The sequence below is a fragment of the Pseudophryne corroboree genome, chromosome 1 (genome assembly GCF_028390025.1).
Source record: "Pseudophryne corroboree isolate aPseCor3 chromosome 1, aPseCor3.hap2, whole genome shotgun sequence".
Lineage (NCBI taxonomy): Eukaryota > Metazoa > Chordata > Amphibia > Anura > Myobatrachidae > Pseudophryne > Pseudophryne corroboree.
In genome coordinates this window covers 585,642,233-585,655,109 of record NC_086444.1, presented here as the reverse complement: position 1 = coordinate 585,655,109, position 12,877 = coordinate 585,642,233, and the positions used below count along the sequence as shown (strand labels likewise).

At 41.8% G+C, this 12,877-nt stretch overlaps 1 protein-coding gene across 1 annotated transcript in view; it reads right to left on the bottom strand.

The window, feature by feature from the left end:
* The window catches only part of GRIN3A (glutamate ionotropic receptor NMDA type subunit 3A), a 427,769-nt gene that overhangs the window by 84,950 nt on the left and 329,942 nt on the right, over positions 1 to 12,877 (bottom strand). The window lies entirely within an intron of this gene.

Genomic DNA, 12,877 nt, shown 5'->3' with positions numbered 1-12,877 from the left:
ATGCTGAATCCAGGGAGCGCTGGCAACTGCACTGCAGAGGAACACACAAGTTGCTTGGATCACTGGAGACTGTGCTGCAGGAAGGCACCCTGAATGCTAGAAGCACTGGAGTATAGCTGCTGGGGAACACACTGCGTACGGGAGCTCTGGCATCCACTTCAGAAAAGAGACGATACTCAGGCGCCGAGGCTCTGCTCGGCGTCTGGTTTTGAATCTCCCACCTCTACTGGATTGGTGAAGCGGGTAGTGACGTCACCTGCTCCCCGCCCACGTGACGCCGGCTGTCATGGCGGTGCCCACGCTCCGGGTAACCGCCGGGAGCCGTGCCAGCCAGACGCCGGGACCCGAGGACCGCCAAACGGACCAGCAGCCACGCAGAGGTAAGCGCGGCGGCCGCTGCTCCTGGCGTGTGACATAGATGCTGAGAAAGCATTTGATAGGTTGAACTGGCTATATATTTGACTAAAATGGGTTTCTGTGGTCGAATCCTGACCTCTATTTTAGCATTGTACAGCTCTCCTACGGCAACGGTATTTAGTAATGGCTTCCTATAAAACCCGTTCCCTATCTCTAATGGCACATGTCAAGGGTGCCCTCTCTCCCCTAGTAATAGAGCTGCTAGTGGCTAAAATTAGATCTGATGGAAGTTTTTCTGCGTTATTGCGAGGTGAAACTTCGCATAAACTCTGCCTTTTTGCGGATGCGTTCTTCTCTTTGTCTCCCACCCTACCTCTTCTCTCCCCCACTTTCATGACATTAATGCAATCTTCAGTGATGCCTCTTTCTATAAATTGAATACTACAAAGACGGACACTCTTCGTACTAATTTACCTCATTCTATTATATCCTCTTTACGTTCTCAATATCCTTATAACTGGAAATCTGAGTCCCTTCTTTATCTTGGAATACATATTCCCCTTCCACTTCCTCTCTCTTTGACATAAATTTGCCCACCCTTCTTGCAGCTCTTCAGTCTTTCAAGTCTTCTTGGATATTGTATGAAATTTCATGGCTGGGTGGATTAGCAGCATTTAAAAAGACTTTATTACCCAAACTTATGTATCTATTTTGAACCATCCCATTTATATTCCCAAAACTGTGTATGGATAAATGTAAATTCATACTTAATAAATATATTTGGAAATCTCACCATGCTAAGCTAGCTCATCATAGGACAATCCTGCCTAGAAATCGCGGCGGTCTCGCAGATATAACTTTTTATCAAGAAGCTTGTCTTCTGGCATCTCTTAAACATTTGAAGCGGCCTTCTTCTACTTCCACTTGGATACACATTGAAATAACTATGTGATCAGACTATCCACTAGAAAACCTTTTACTCACCCCTAAACACCTGAGACCTTCCCAATTAACTTTACTTCCTTTTACAGCTTATTTTTAATGTGTATGGGACAGTTTAACTTCTAAACTTCCAGGTTACACTTTTCCATATGCTGCCCTCTCTTTAGATGCAATTGTTAAATTGATACCTAATTTAAAACTCTCATCTTGGACCTCTTGCCAGATCCGAACCCTTGGAGATATACTTGATGGAAGTGCCTTGTTAAAATGATCCCAACTGCAAGAACGGTTTTCACTCCCTCATACAGAAATGTATCACTATCTTCAATTAGACATTGGTACAACAGTTTACCCAAAGCTCAGCACTCTTCCTACCCTAAAATCCAGTCAGTTCTATCACGTATATCATGGACCACCTATTCGAAAGCTATTTCCTTCTGGTATAATGTGCTAATACAATAGGTTCCTTCCCAGTGGTCTAATGTGCAGCTCCGTTGGGAAAGAGATTTAGATGTTTCATTTGTCTGATGCACAGTGGGGACGTATATACGATTTAGCTTTCCATATGTCTAGAGGATTGAACCACACGGAGATGCACATTAAGCTTTTGAATAGGTTATACCTAGCCCCGGAGAGATTGCATACAGTTTGGCCTCCTTGTTCTAAGTTTTGTTGGTGAAACTGTGGAGAGATTGGTCACTTGTTCCCCGTTTTTTGGTCCTGCCATCGGTTACGGAATTTTGGACAGGGGATTTTTATTTAATTAATAAAGTCCTAAATATGTCCCTTCACCCAACGCCCTCATTAGCTTTGTTGCATATTTATCCACCTGAGGTTCCGGTAGGTCACATATTTATTGTGACATATACTTGCTGCTAGGGCAACTGTAGCTCAGGCTTGGAAAAATTCCACTTCCCCCCGGTGTTTCACAAGATACATTTTCATTTCCTTATGGAAACAAAGAATATACCTTATTCTTCCTCCATCTCCTCTCCTTTTGTGAAGTGGGTATCTTGGCACGAATACATTACGGATGGAGAGGGAGCGGAATTGCTACCACACTCTTCTAAGGCTTCCCCTCTACAGTTTAGTCTGAATGAACATCCCACCTCTTAATTTACTTTACTGATGCATACGTACGCTTTATATTTGTATTTTGTTCTGTTTTTATTTTTTCTTTGTTGTATTTTCGATGACGTATCTATGTATATCCCATTGTTTCCCTATGTTCAGTTTCCCTCCACATCATCCCCGATTTTTTTTTTCTGTACCCCACTGACTGCATATTTTTCAATAAAAACTATTTGAAGCTTAAAAAAAAAGCACATCGGCAGCAAAACAGAAAGATAAGCTGATAGCCACCACAACATCTAAATGAAATGTAAGGGGGTAGGTTCACTTGTGTAACACAGATAAACAAGAAAATGTCTACTGTACAGTAAATCTATACTGTTTATTTTGTAATACAGCATATACATACAACATGTATCCATCCAACAGTGGCTAATACATTTCAAAATCCCTTGACCTCCTTGCCACTACAACAGCTGCAGTTCTCTCATATAGAACTGGTAACAAACATGATGGTGGAGTAAGCATTCTACTTTCTTCACACTGCACCTTCTGAGACATACCACATGAACAACCCATTTATACCTCTTCCTTGGAAGTCCGCAATATTGGCCTATTCTCTCCTCTCCATCTTGTTGTTATCCTTTATAAGCCTCCAGACACAGTTTCTCAACACCTTTGCAAACATTGCTGCTTGATTCACAGATTTCCCATCCTATTAGCTGACTACTCTCATAATAGGTCATTTCAGCATTCCCATTGGCAATCCCAATGTCTCTCCTACCACTTAACTTTTTAATTTAGTTCATATTTACTTCACCGGTAGATGAGGATGACCAGGTAGCCAGCTGGGTCACAGTTAGGAGGAAGAAAAAGAGGGGGAGGCACGACATCTGTGAACTACCAAACCCCAACAAGTTCACCCGATTGGACGTAGATTTGGTGGATGGTATTGAGGAAATGACGGTGCCGGAAGAGACTGTTCCCTCTAGCATCCAGAGAAGCAGCCCCTCTGGTGCAGTTGGGATAAAAGATAGTGAGGTACCTAGTCAGATTGTGGTGGTAGGGGTTTCTATTATCAGGACGACTGAAAGGGCAATCTGCTACCGGGACCATGATCGCCGTACAGTTTGTTTTCTCCCAGGTGTGGCACATTGTGGACTGGGTAGATAGATTGTTGGGAAGGGCTGGAAACGACCCAGTGGTCATGGTGCACGTTGGCACCAACAAAAAAGTTAGTGGTAGGTGGGATGTCCTTAAGAAAGATTATAGGGACTTAGGCAAGAAACTTAAGGCAAGGACAGCTAAGGTAATATTCTCTGAAATATTACCCATGACACGCGCTAGCCTAGGGAGGCAGAGGGAGATTAGGTAGGTAAATGTGTGGCTTAGGGACTGATGTAGGAAAGAGGGGTTTGTGTTCCTGGAACACTGGGTGGACTTCTCAGTCAGGCGCCATCTTTTTTGTCATGATGGACTGCGTCTGAACGAGGAGGGGGCAGGGGTGCTGGGGGGAAGGATAGTTAAAACGTTGGAGATTTTAAACTAGGTGCCTGGGGGGAGGGTTTAGTTAAAAACTACAGGTCAAGCAGTGAGAACTGTAAAGATGGTGGTAGTAAACCAAATAGGGTGGAGAAGAGCAGACTTCACGGCCATTAATATGGGTACTAATAAGGGTATTACCAAGGGTATTGGCAAATCACTGACTAGTGACGTTTATGGGTCACCGTTGCTGCATACAGAAAATGATGTCCCTAGCGCAAGGAGAAATGCTTATCTTAATTGTATCTACGTAAACGCTAGAAGCCTAACAGGTAAAAAAGGGGAACTAGAAATCCTTGTCGCAAGCAACCAGTACGATATTAAAGGCATTACTGAAACCTGGTGGGACGAATCACATGACTGGTCAGTTAATATGGAGGGTTATACATTGTTCAGGAGAGACAGATCAAACAAATGGGGTGGAGGGTTTTGTCTTTACATAAAGCCGTTTTTAAAACCCAATGTTTGGGAGGATAGTCATGAGGAAACTTTAAACACTGTTGAGACATTATGGGTTGAAAATACATGCGTGGGAAAGGGAAAGAATAAGATAGTAGTGGGGCTATGCTACAAGCCTCCTGGCATTAATATATCTGACGAGGAAATGTTGCTGAAGCAAATTGATAAAGCGGCAGGAGCAGGCGGCGTAATAGTGATGGGAGATTTTAACTATCCGGAGATAAATTTGAAAAACAGTTCATATGATACTGCTAGGAGTAATATGTTTATAAACACACTAAATGATAACTACTTCAACTAATCGAGGAACCAACTAGGCACAACACAATCTTAGACCTCTTATTGACAAACAATGGGGACTTGATATTAAATATTATAGTAGGGGATCCCATAGGAAACAGCGACCACAATATGGTCACATTCTATATCAATTTTCATAAACAGTCCTATACTGGCTCAACTAGGACTCTGAACTTCAGCAAAGCCAACTTTAACATGATGAGAGAGGTTTTAAGGGACAGTAAATGGGAAATTTTGCTTCAAGGAAAAAACAGTACGGAGAAATGGGAGGTGTTAAAATAGCTGCTCGATGAGATTACTCGTAAATTTATTCCCATAGGCAGCAAACAAAGGACTAAAAACTCCAAACCAATGTGGCTTAATAAAAATATTAAGGAATTAATGGGCAGAAAAAGGCAAGCATTCAGAATATACAAATCAGATGGGAAGGCGGAGTCCTTCCAGTACTATAAGGTTTGCAACAAATTATGCAAAAAAGGAATAAGAATGGCTAAAGAAGAAACTGAAACGCTAGTAGCAAAGGAAAGTAAATCAAACCCCAATTTTTTATTTAAATATATTGACAGCAAAAGATTAAAGAAGGAGAGTGTAGGTCCCTTAAAGGGCAAACTGGGAGGCTTAATAAAAAATGATAACGACATAGCGGATACATTAAATTAGTTTTTCTCATCTGTATTTACAATAGGAGGACCAGATGCATGAACTAACACCTAAACCCAATAAGGATAATGTCCCACTGCTTAGTGGTTATTTAAGTGAGAAGGAGTCTAATTTTCACTGTAACCCATGTGACAAACTGATCTATCTATCTATCTATCGTTTTTTTTTTGTTGTTGTTGTTTTTTTTTTGGGGGGGGGGGGGGGGGGTAGAAAGTCAGGCCGCTTGCTTCCGTTGCCCCCCAGGCTGAAAGTTGCCAACCAGCCTCTGATTTTAAGCAATTTGAAATCAATTTAATTCAATGTTGCATTTCAGGGTCTAAATCGCACATAAAAAAATCTCTGTTAATAAATGTGTGATTTAGCCCTTGAAACACATCAATTTATATAGCATTAGAATGATTTTAAAATAGCTTCAATTCAACCTTTAGTAAATTTAGTTTGAAAAACTTTAGAAAAGTTTAATAAGTTGTCCAAGAAAGCAAGATATTACCACAATTCAATAAAGTTATTTTAATGTGAAAAGATTTAATATTTTTTTACAATATAAGTACTATGTCAAAGTCTGACATTATTTTGTATCTGCCTTTGTCATTTTCTTTGTGTATTTTAATTGGTTACATAATGCTGAGTGAATTTTATACTTGGCTTTAAAAACGGCAGAACTGTTTTTATAATTAGTTGTGTCAGTGAAGCTTAAAAAAGCCATAACTTTTTTCATTTATTATATGCCTTTAAAGAAAAATGTTTTCAACAATGTGGGGTATCCAATTAGCCGAGTTTTTTGCATGAAAATACATATGTCCCGTGAAAAGCCCGAACCTACTGTATGTCAGTGACGTGCGGTGAGGTGAGGTAGGTGAAGCAAAGCCTTTCCTGTCATACTAACGTATATGCCAGAGTTTTGATTATATAAAGTACTGTATATGAAAAATACAAAGTTTATATTAGAAATATGTTCTTTGTATTATTCTAATCATGTTTATAGTCAAAACTATGGAGTAAAAAGTCTATGGTAGGTGAGCCTATCTTTTCCACACTTCTCTGATCAAAACTCACCAAATTTACAGCAGTGTATACTGCTGCACCTGTGCATAATGCCCACATGTACCCCTTGGCTCATATATTGTGTGTAAATCTGGCTCTGGTACTAGCCAGTGCCTCCTGAGCAATTTACCTCACCGCACATCCCTGCTGTATGTATTTTACGCCACTTATCGCGGGTCTAGGGGGCACTTATCGTGGATTATCCTTCACGTGCCTGAGGCACACGAAGCATAATCCCCGATAAATGATAGAATCAAGAATAAGCTCCGTCGTATTGGGGCTAATTGGATAGCCCCCGGCGAACCTAATAGCCAATGTAAATTACCAGGGCTAATTGGATACCGCCTAATGTATCTACACAGTATGTCTGAAAAGTAAAGCAATGTAGCTGAACTTCAAGTAAAAAAAAGTTAGTTATTTGTACTTTTGTTGGGATTTGTATACTCATTTATGATTGATTATCCTGTCTAAAAGTTTCTACTGCAAGAGTTTGACAAAACACATCTGCAATCAGTGGAAGTAATGGTGACTGAATTCAAGCTGTTTTTCGGTATCCTGTTGGAATTGAAGCAATGTAGTGGACCTAAGCAAATCATTTACACCTGCTGTTGTGAACAAGTTAACAGAAATGGTTTGCTGCATAGGTACAGAAACAACTGTTCACATATCTGAGTGTTTCCAAATTTTTATGATATTTCGCTTTGATAGTCTAACTTGCACTAGATCATTGATACTTATCTTTGTTGTCACATACTTCACACCACTGCATGTCTGGAAATGTGAAACTTTAGTATTACATTAAAGTTAAACTTTTAACTTTTTCTATTTAGTTAGACAGATGATGTTGGAAGGCTGCTGGTAGGGGGCTGCAAGGGTCAGTACAAGAACATGATGAGAAAATAGAACACATTTTTCAGGAAATGTGATTAACTTTTTTGCCAAAAAAAATCCTGTGCTTTATTGTCTGAATACTGGTCTCTGGTCTCTTTTCCTTGACCTAAAATTGTTGCATTGTTTCTTTTACAGGAGAGAAGACACAGAGGAGCATCTAGAAATGTACCCCAGGTCATAATATACATCTTTGGTGGTACATGAGGTGGTTTGGAATCATATAGAAAATACAGCTTTTGCAAGCCAAAGGGTGTTTAATGTGTATATCTTCTATTAAGGATTTTAGAAAATGTGTACAGATAGATAAAGCTTGTTAAACTTAAATGGCACAGCTGTATAAATATGGGGCTATATTTACGAAGCATGCTGGGCTTTACACTTAATGTTAGTGCAACTTTCAATTTTCAGCTCCAGCTTGCTGAGAAGTGGTGACTTGCAAAAAACTAGAGATGTGCAGGTTCGGTTTTAATCGGTTCTCAAAACGGCTTCTTATTGGCTCATGGATGTCACGCGTTTTGGATAGCCAATAAGAAAAATCCGAAAAACCTGAGTAAATCCGAGTAAAACTGAACCCGCACATCTCTGCAAAAAACACCACTTCGTAACTATAGCCCATAGTGTATTGAATAAAATGTTCTGCATTGCACTGTATTTGACGTGCCCAAGCAATACAGGATGATTTATGTGATTATGTGATTGTGGAGCATAGTCCTGTGCTCCATATATATAGGGGCTGGATAACTTCTCTTACCATATGTAAATCTGCTAGGGAAATAATGTTTAATATCATACTACAAAATAATAATTCAGTTATGCCAAGAGGGTAAACCAGTGCAACTGGTTGCATGGCAATTGATAAAAAATAAACTATTAACACTTCTATTTTTTAAAGAATTCTCACTTTGTAGCATTTTTTCCACAACTACCTAAAACTTTTGCACAGTACTGAAATTTTAATATCATACTCCCACAAAATAATTCAGTTATGCAAATAGGGTCAAGCAGTGCAATTAGTTGCTTCTAACGGGCTCTGAAAACTCACCTGTTAATCAAGCCTACCCTTCCTCATAACCCAGTCTTGAGACCGCTCTCTCATCCTCATGCCTTGGCCATCTCTGCCTCACTTACTTCCGGACACCAGGCCACCTTCCGCTTGCTTGTACCTCATGTCACCTGTCTGCTGGCCTCTTCCCCTAGATTGTTAGCTCTTTGGAGCCCTATTCTCCTGCACTTCAATTACAGCTCTTTCCTACTCAGTGTCTGTCTATACCTGCATTTCCTCCTGCTCGTGACTGTTCATCTCTTCCAGTAGCTGCCTGCCCCCAGTAGTAGGCCGTATACTTCTTTGTTTCCTTACATTTTAGCTGTATTGTGTACTGAGAAATGTGTTGCTAATTGTTACCTGTTGTCTGTTTTAGTTTTCTGTGATATTACGTTCTATATACCCTGTGTTGTTCTAATGTGTGTTTATGTGCAGCGCTGCAAAACACTTGAGGCGCCTTATAAATAAATTGTAATAATAATATATAACTGAAGGAAATTTCTGAAAAATATCAAATTAGTTTTTCTATATATAGATGTAGCCACCTTTATCTTGACTGGCTGAGGCGTTTGTCCCGATTGAGCATATGCAGCGTACCGGGGCGTAGGGAGGCGCGCCTAGTCACAGAGAGGCGTACCTAATCGCACGGAGGCAGAGCGTTTGGCGTTACCTTTACGTGTAATACCTGCGATCATCCACCAGATGTCACTTTTTACAATCACCACTGTGCATTCGTGTGGTCTCCCGTAAAATACAATACTGAAATATATAATAAGGACTACTTTACTAAAGCGTCTCATTACGCTGCATACAGTAAATACGCATTACACTGCATTACTTAATACAGTAAATACTCATTACGCTGCATTATTTAATACAGTATATACGGCATAGATGCAAAAAGTACAGCATACAGTATATGATCCATCTACAGTATATGTGAGCGTCCAAGTCCCACAGACAAAACAACATAAAACCAGTAGTGTACACTGTCGCAAATGGACGTGTTAGAAGTTCACTATTACCTCTTGAGATTAGGAATTTTGTACAGTATGTTAGCGTCCTAATCCCGTAGCCATTACAGCATAATCAAAACCAATGGATTTATTCTTCTGTCTGCGGCGAAGTGGTGAAGTGTTCCGCTTCCTATACTCAGAGTCCTGGGTTCGATTCCTAAAGTACGAATGCATGTTAGTTTTTTCCAGACACTTTATTATTATTTTTTTTCACATAAACCAGGGCAAAGCTGCAGGAGCGGTTCTACTGTTAAGGTTCTATGTACCGTACAGTACACATACAATTCTGTAGCAGGGCAGACTCAATAGAAATAGCTACCACCTATGACTCCTTGCCCCACGGAGGCCCTAGGCTATGGAGCAAGTAACAGTCCAGATTTTGCAGGCTATGGGGCAATGCTTAAGGAGCATCACAATCCCCTAGCTAAAATACACAGGGGCGATAGGAATAAGCGAGGTCTATGCACATTACGGTACACCGGACTGGAACGCATAGCACTCTGGCAAAATGGCTGCCGCCCCTGAACCCCCACCACGTGGCAGGCAGCGCTCGGATATGGAGTGAGAGATGGCAAAAGTTTTGCAGGCTACGGGACAATGCTGAAGGAGCGTCACAATCCCCTAGCCAAAATACACTGGGGCAATAGAGATAAGCGAGGTCTATGCACATTAGGCTACACCGGGCTCGATTGCATAGCAAACTGACAAAACACAAGGTTTACATAAAGCAGGGCAAAGCTGCAGGAGAGTTTCTACTGTCAAGGTTCTATGCACCGTACGGTACACATACAATTCTATAGCAGGGCAGACTCAATTGAAATGGCTACCGCCTGTGACTCCTAGCTCCATGGAGGCACTCGGCTATGGAGCAAGTAACAGCACATATTTTGCAGGCTAAGGGGCAATGCTGAAGGAGCGTCAAAATCCCCTAGCTAAAATACACAGGGGCGATAGGGATAAGCGAGGTCTGTGCACATAACGATACACCGGACCCCATCGCATCGCAAAGTGACAAAATGTCCGAGGCACGTGAACCCCTGCCTTGTGGCAGCACTTAGCTATGGAGCGAGCAACGGCATAGGTTTTGCAGGCTACGGGGTAATGCTGAAGGAGCGTCAGAATCCCCTAGCTAAAATACACAGGGGTGATAGGGATAAGTGAGGTCTATGCACATAACGATACACCGCAAAGTTCCCCATGGTTTTGATTATGCCTTTTCTTTGAACACTGTATTTTCCCCTGCCTCACCCTACCCCCATCCCACTTTCCCCTTCCCCCCTGGGAGCCTGCAAAGTACATGCAGTAGACAGGGAGGGAGTCCCGATCAGGTTACAAGACATGTGCAACAGTATACTACTGTATGTAGGAAAATCCCCCGCCCTCTCTGATTTATGTGAAACCTGTGTGCACCCTTCCACTGAATGTATAACAAATAAAAAAAAAAATAATAAAGTGAATGTTACAGGAACACATTAAAAAAAAGGTTGGCACTTCCTTCCCATTGGTGTTGGTTTATGCCTTAGGGGAATCGGACGCTAATACTTGTATTTCAAAAGCACGGTATTTTCCACCGCCTCTCCCTACCCCCATCACCCTTCCCCCCTGGGAGCCTGCACAGGTCATGCAGTGGACAGGGAGGGAGTTCAGTTCAGGTACAATACACAAATGCCGACGATCTACAGTACTGTGTTGCTCAGTTAGTTGCGTCGGAATACACTAATTTATACTCATTACCGCTGTGTATTTGTATATAGTGGAATGAATTGCTGCTGCAGATTTACTTTGATTTATGTGAAACCTGTGTGCACCCTTTCATTGAATGTATAACAAAGAAAAAAAATTATAAAGTGAATGTCACGGGAACATATATAAAAAAAAAGGTTGGCACTTTGGGACTCAAACCTGGGACTCTCAGCGTGGGAGATGGGAGCCTTCATCGCTAGGTTGGTATGGAAGGGGAGACAATTAGCTACCGGAGGGTACCAACCCCAAATTTCTGTGACCCCCACAAGGCTCATGGCAAGCGTCGGAACCCATGGTGGGTCTGAATTAACGGGCCCATTATAGTCTATGGGAAAATGGGTCCACTTTGCGTACTGATATCTCTGGTGCTGGGTGGCCCAGAGACTAAGGACTGGTACCATACAAAAGAGGAGACTCTTGGCTTTCGGGGCAGACCAACCACTAGTTTATGTGACACTGGAAAGGGAAACGGGAAGCAACTGTGTATCGGGTCCCCTCCAGTTGTCCGCCTAGCTTGCACAGGATGCAGGTTTTCTGGCTAGATAGGAAATACTGTACAGAAATGCTAAGCATGGTAATTTGACATCCAGGAACATAGGGAGTACTTTTTATCTCTATCAATTATACTTAGAAAAATTACACTTGCCACTGTACGTTTCAAGCTGTTCGTGCTAATTAGTACACTAGTATTACATACTGTACAGACAGTGGCGTAACTAGAAATTTATCTCCCCCAAGCCAAAAAATTCTTCGGCGCCCCCCCCCCCCATCCCCCATAATTGGGAGCAATAAAGGGGTAAATATGCGCGTGCCGCAAAAAGGGGGCGTGGCTTCATTGGAATGGGCGTGGCTTCGTTGGAATGGGCGTGGCATTGCAGGAAAAGACTACCTTATACCCCAGTTTTGCAACCTGCACGCCCAGACATTAGCCACCACAGGAAAGAAAAATAATCCTGATTCATGCCCCTTACATTATTTGTCATTTTTCCTCCTTATAGTAATGCCCAGTATACATTATTCCACATACTGCAATGGCCCTTAGACATTATGCCACACACAATAATGCACATGACACAATATGCACACACCATAATGCCCCCGACACATTATGCCACACACTATAATGCCTGTGACACATTATGACAGGAATCGCAATGCCCGTTATACATTATGCTACACACTGCAATGCCCCTGATACATTATAGCACATACAATGTCTGTGACACATTATGACACACACTGCAATGTCCGTGATACATTATACCACACACTGCAATGCCCGATACATTATAGCACATACAATGCCTGTGACACATTATGCCACACACTGCAATGACCTTGAGACATTATACCACAATGCCCGTGATATAGTATACCATACACCGTAATGCCTGTGACACATATCGCAATGCCCGTTATACCCTATGCCACACACCGCAATGCCCGTTATATATTATGCCACACTGCAATGACCCTGAGATATTATACCACATACCACAATACCCGTGATATAGTATACCACACACCGTAATGCCTGACACATTATGACACACACCGCAATGTCCGTGATACATTATGCCACACACTGCAATGACCCTGAGACATTATACCACATATCACAATGCCCGCGATATAGTATACCATACACCGTAATGCCTGTGACACATTATGACACACACCGCAATGTCCGTGATACATTATGCCACACACCGTAATGCCCATTACACATTAAGTCCTACAGTAAGGCTTCTAATTACTTTTCAATTACCTGCTCGTTGTCAGGGGTTTCATGCACTGGGTGTCATGCTCG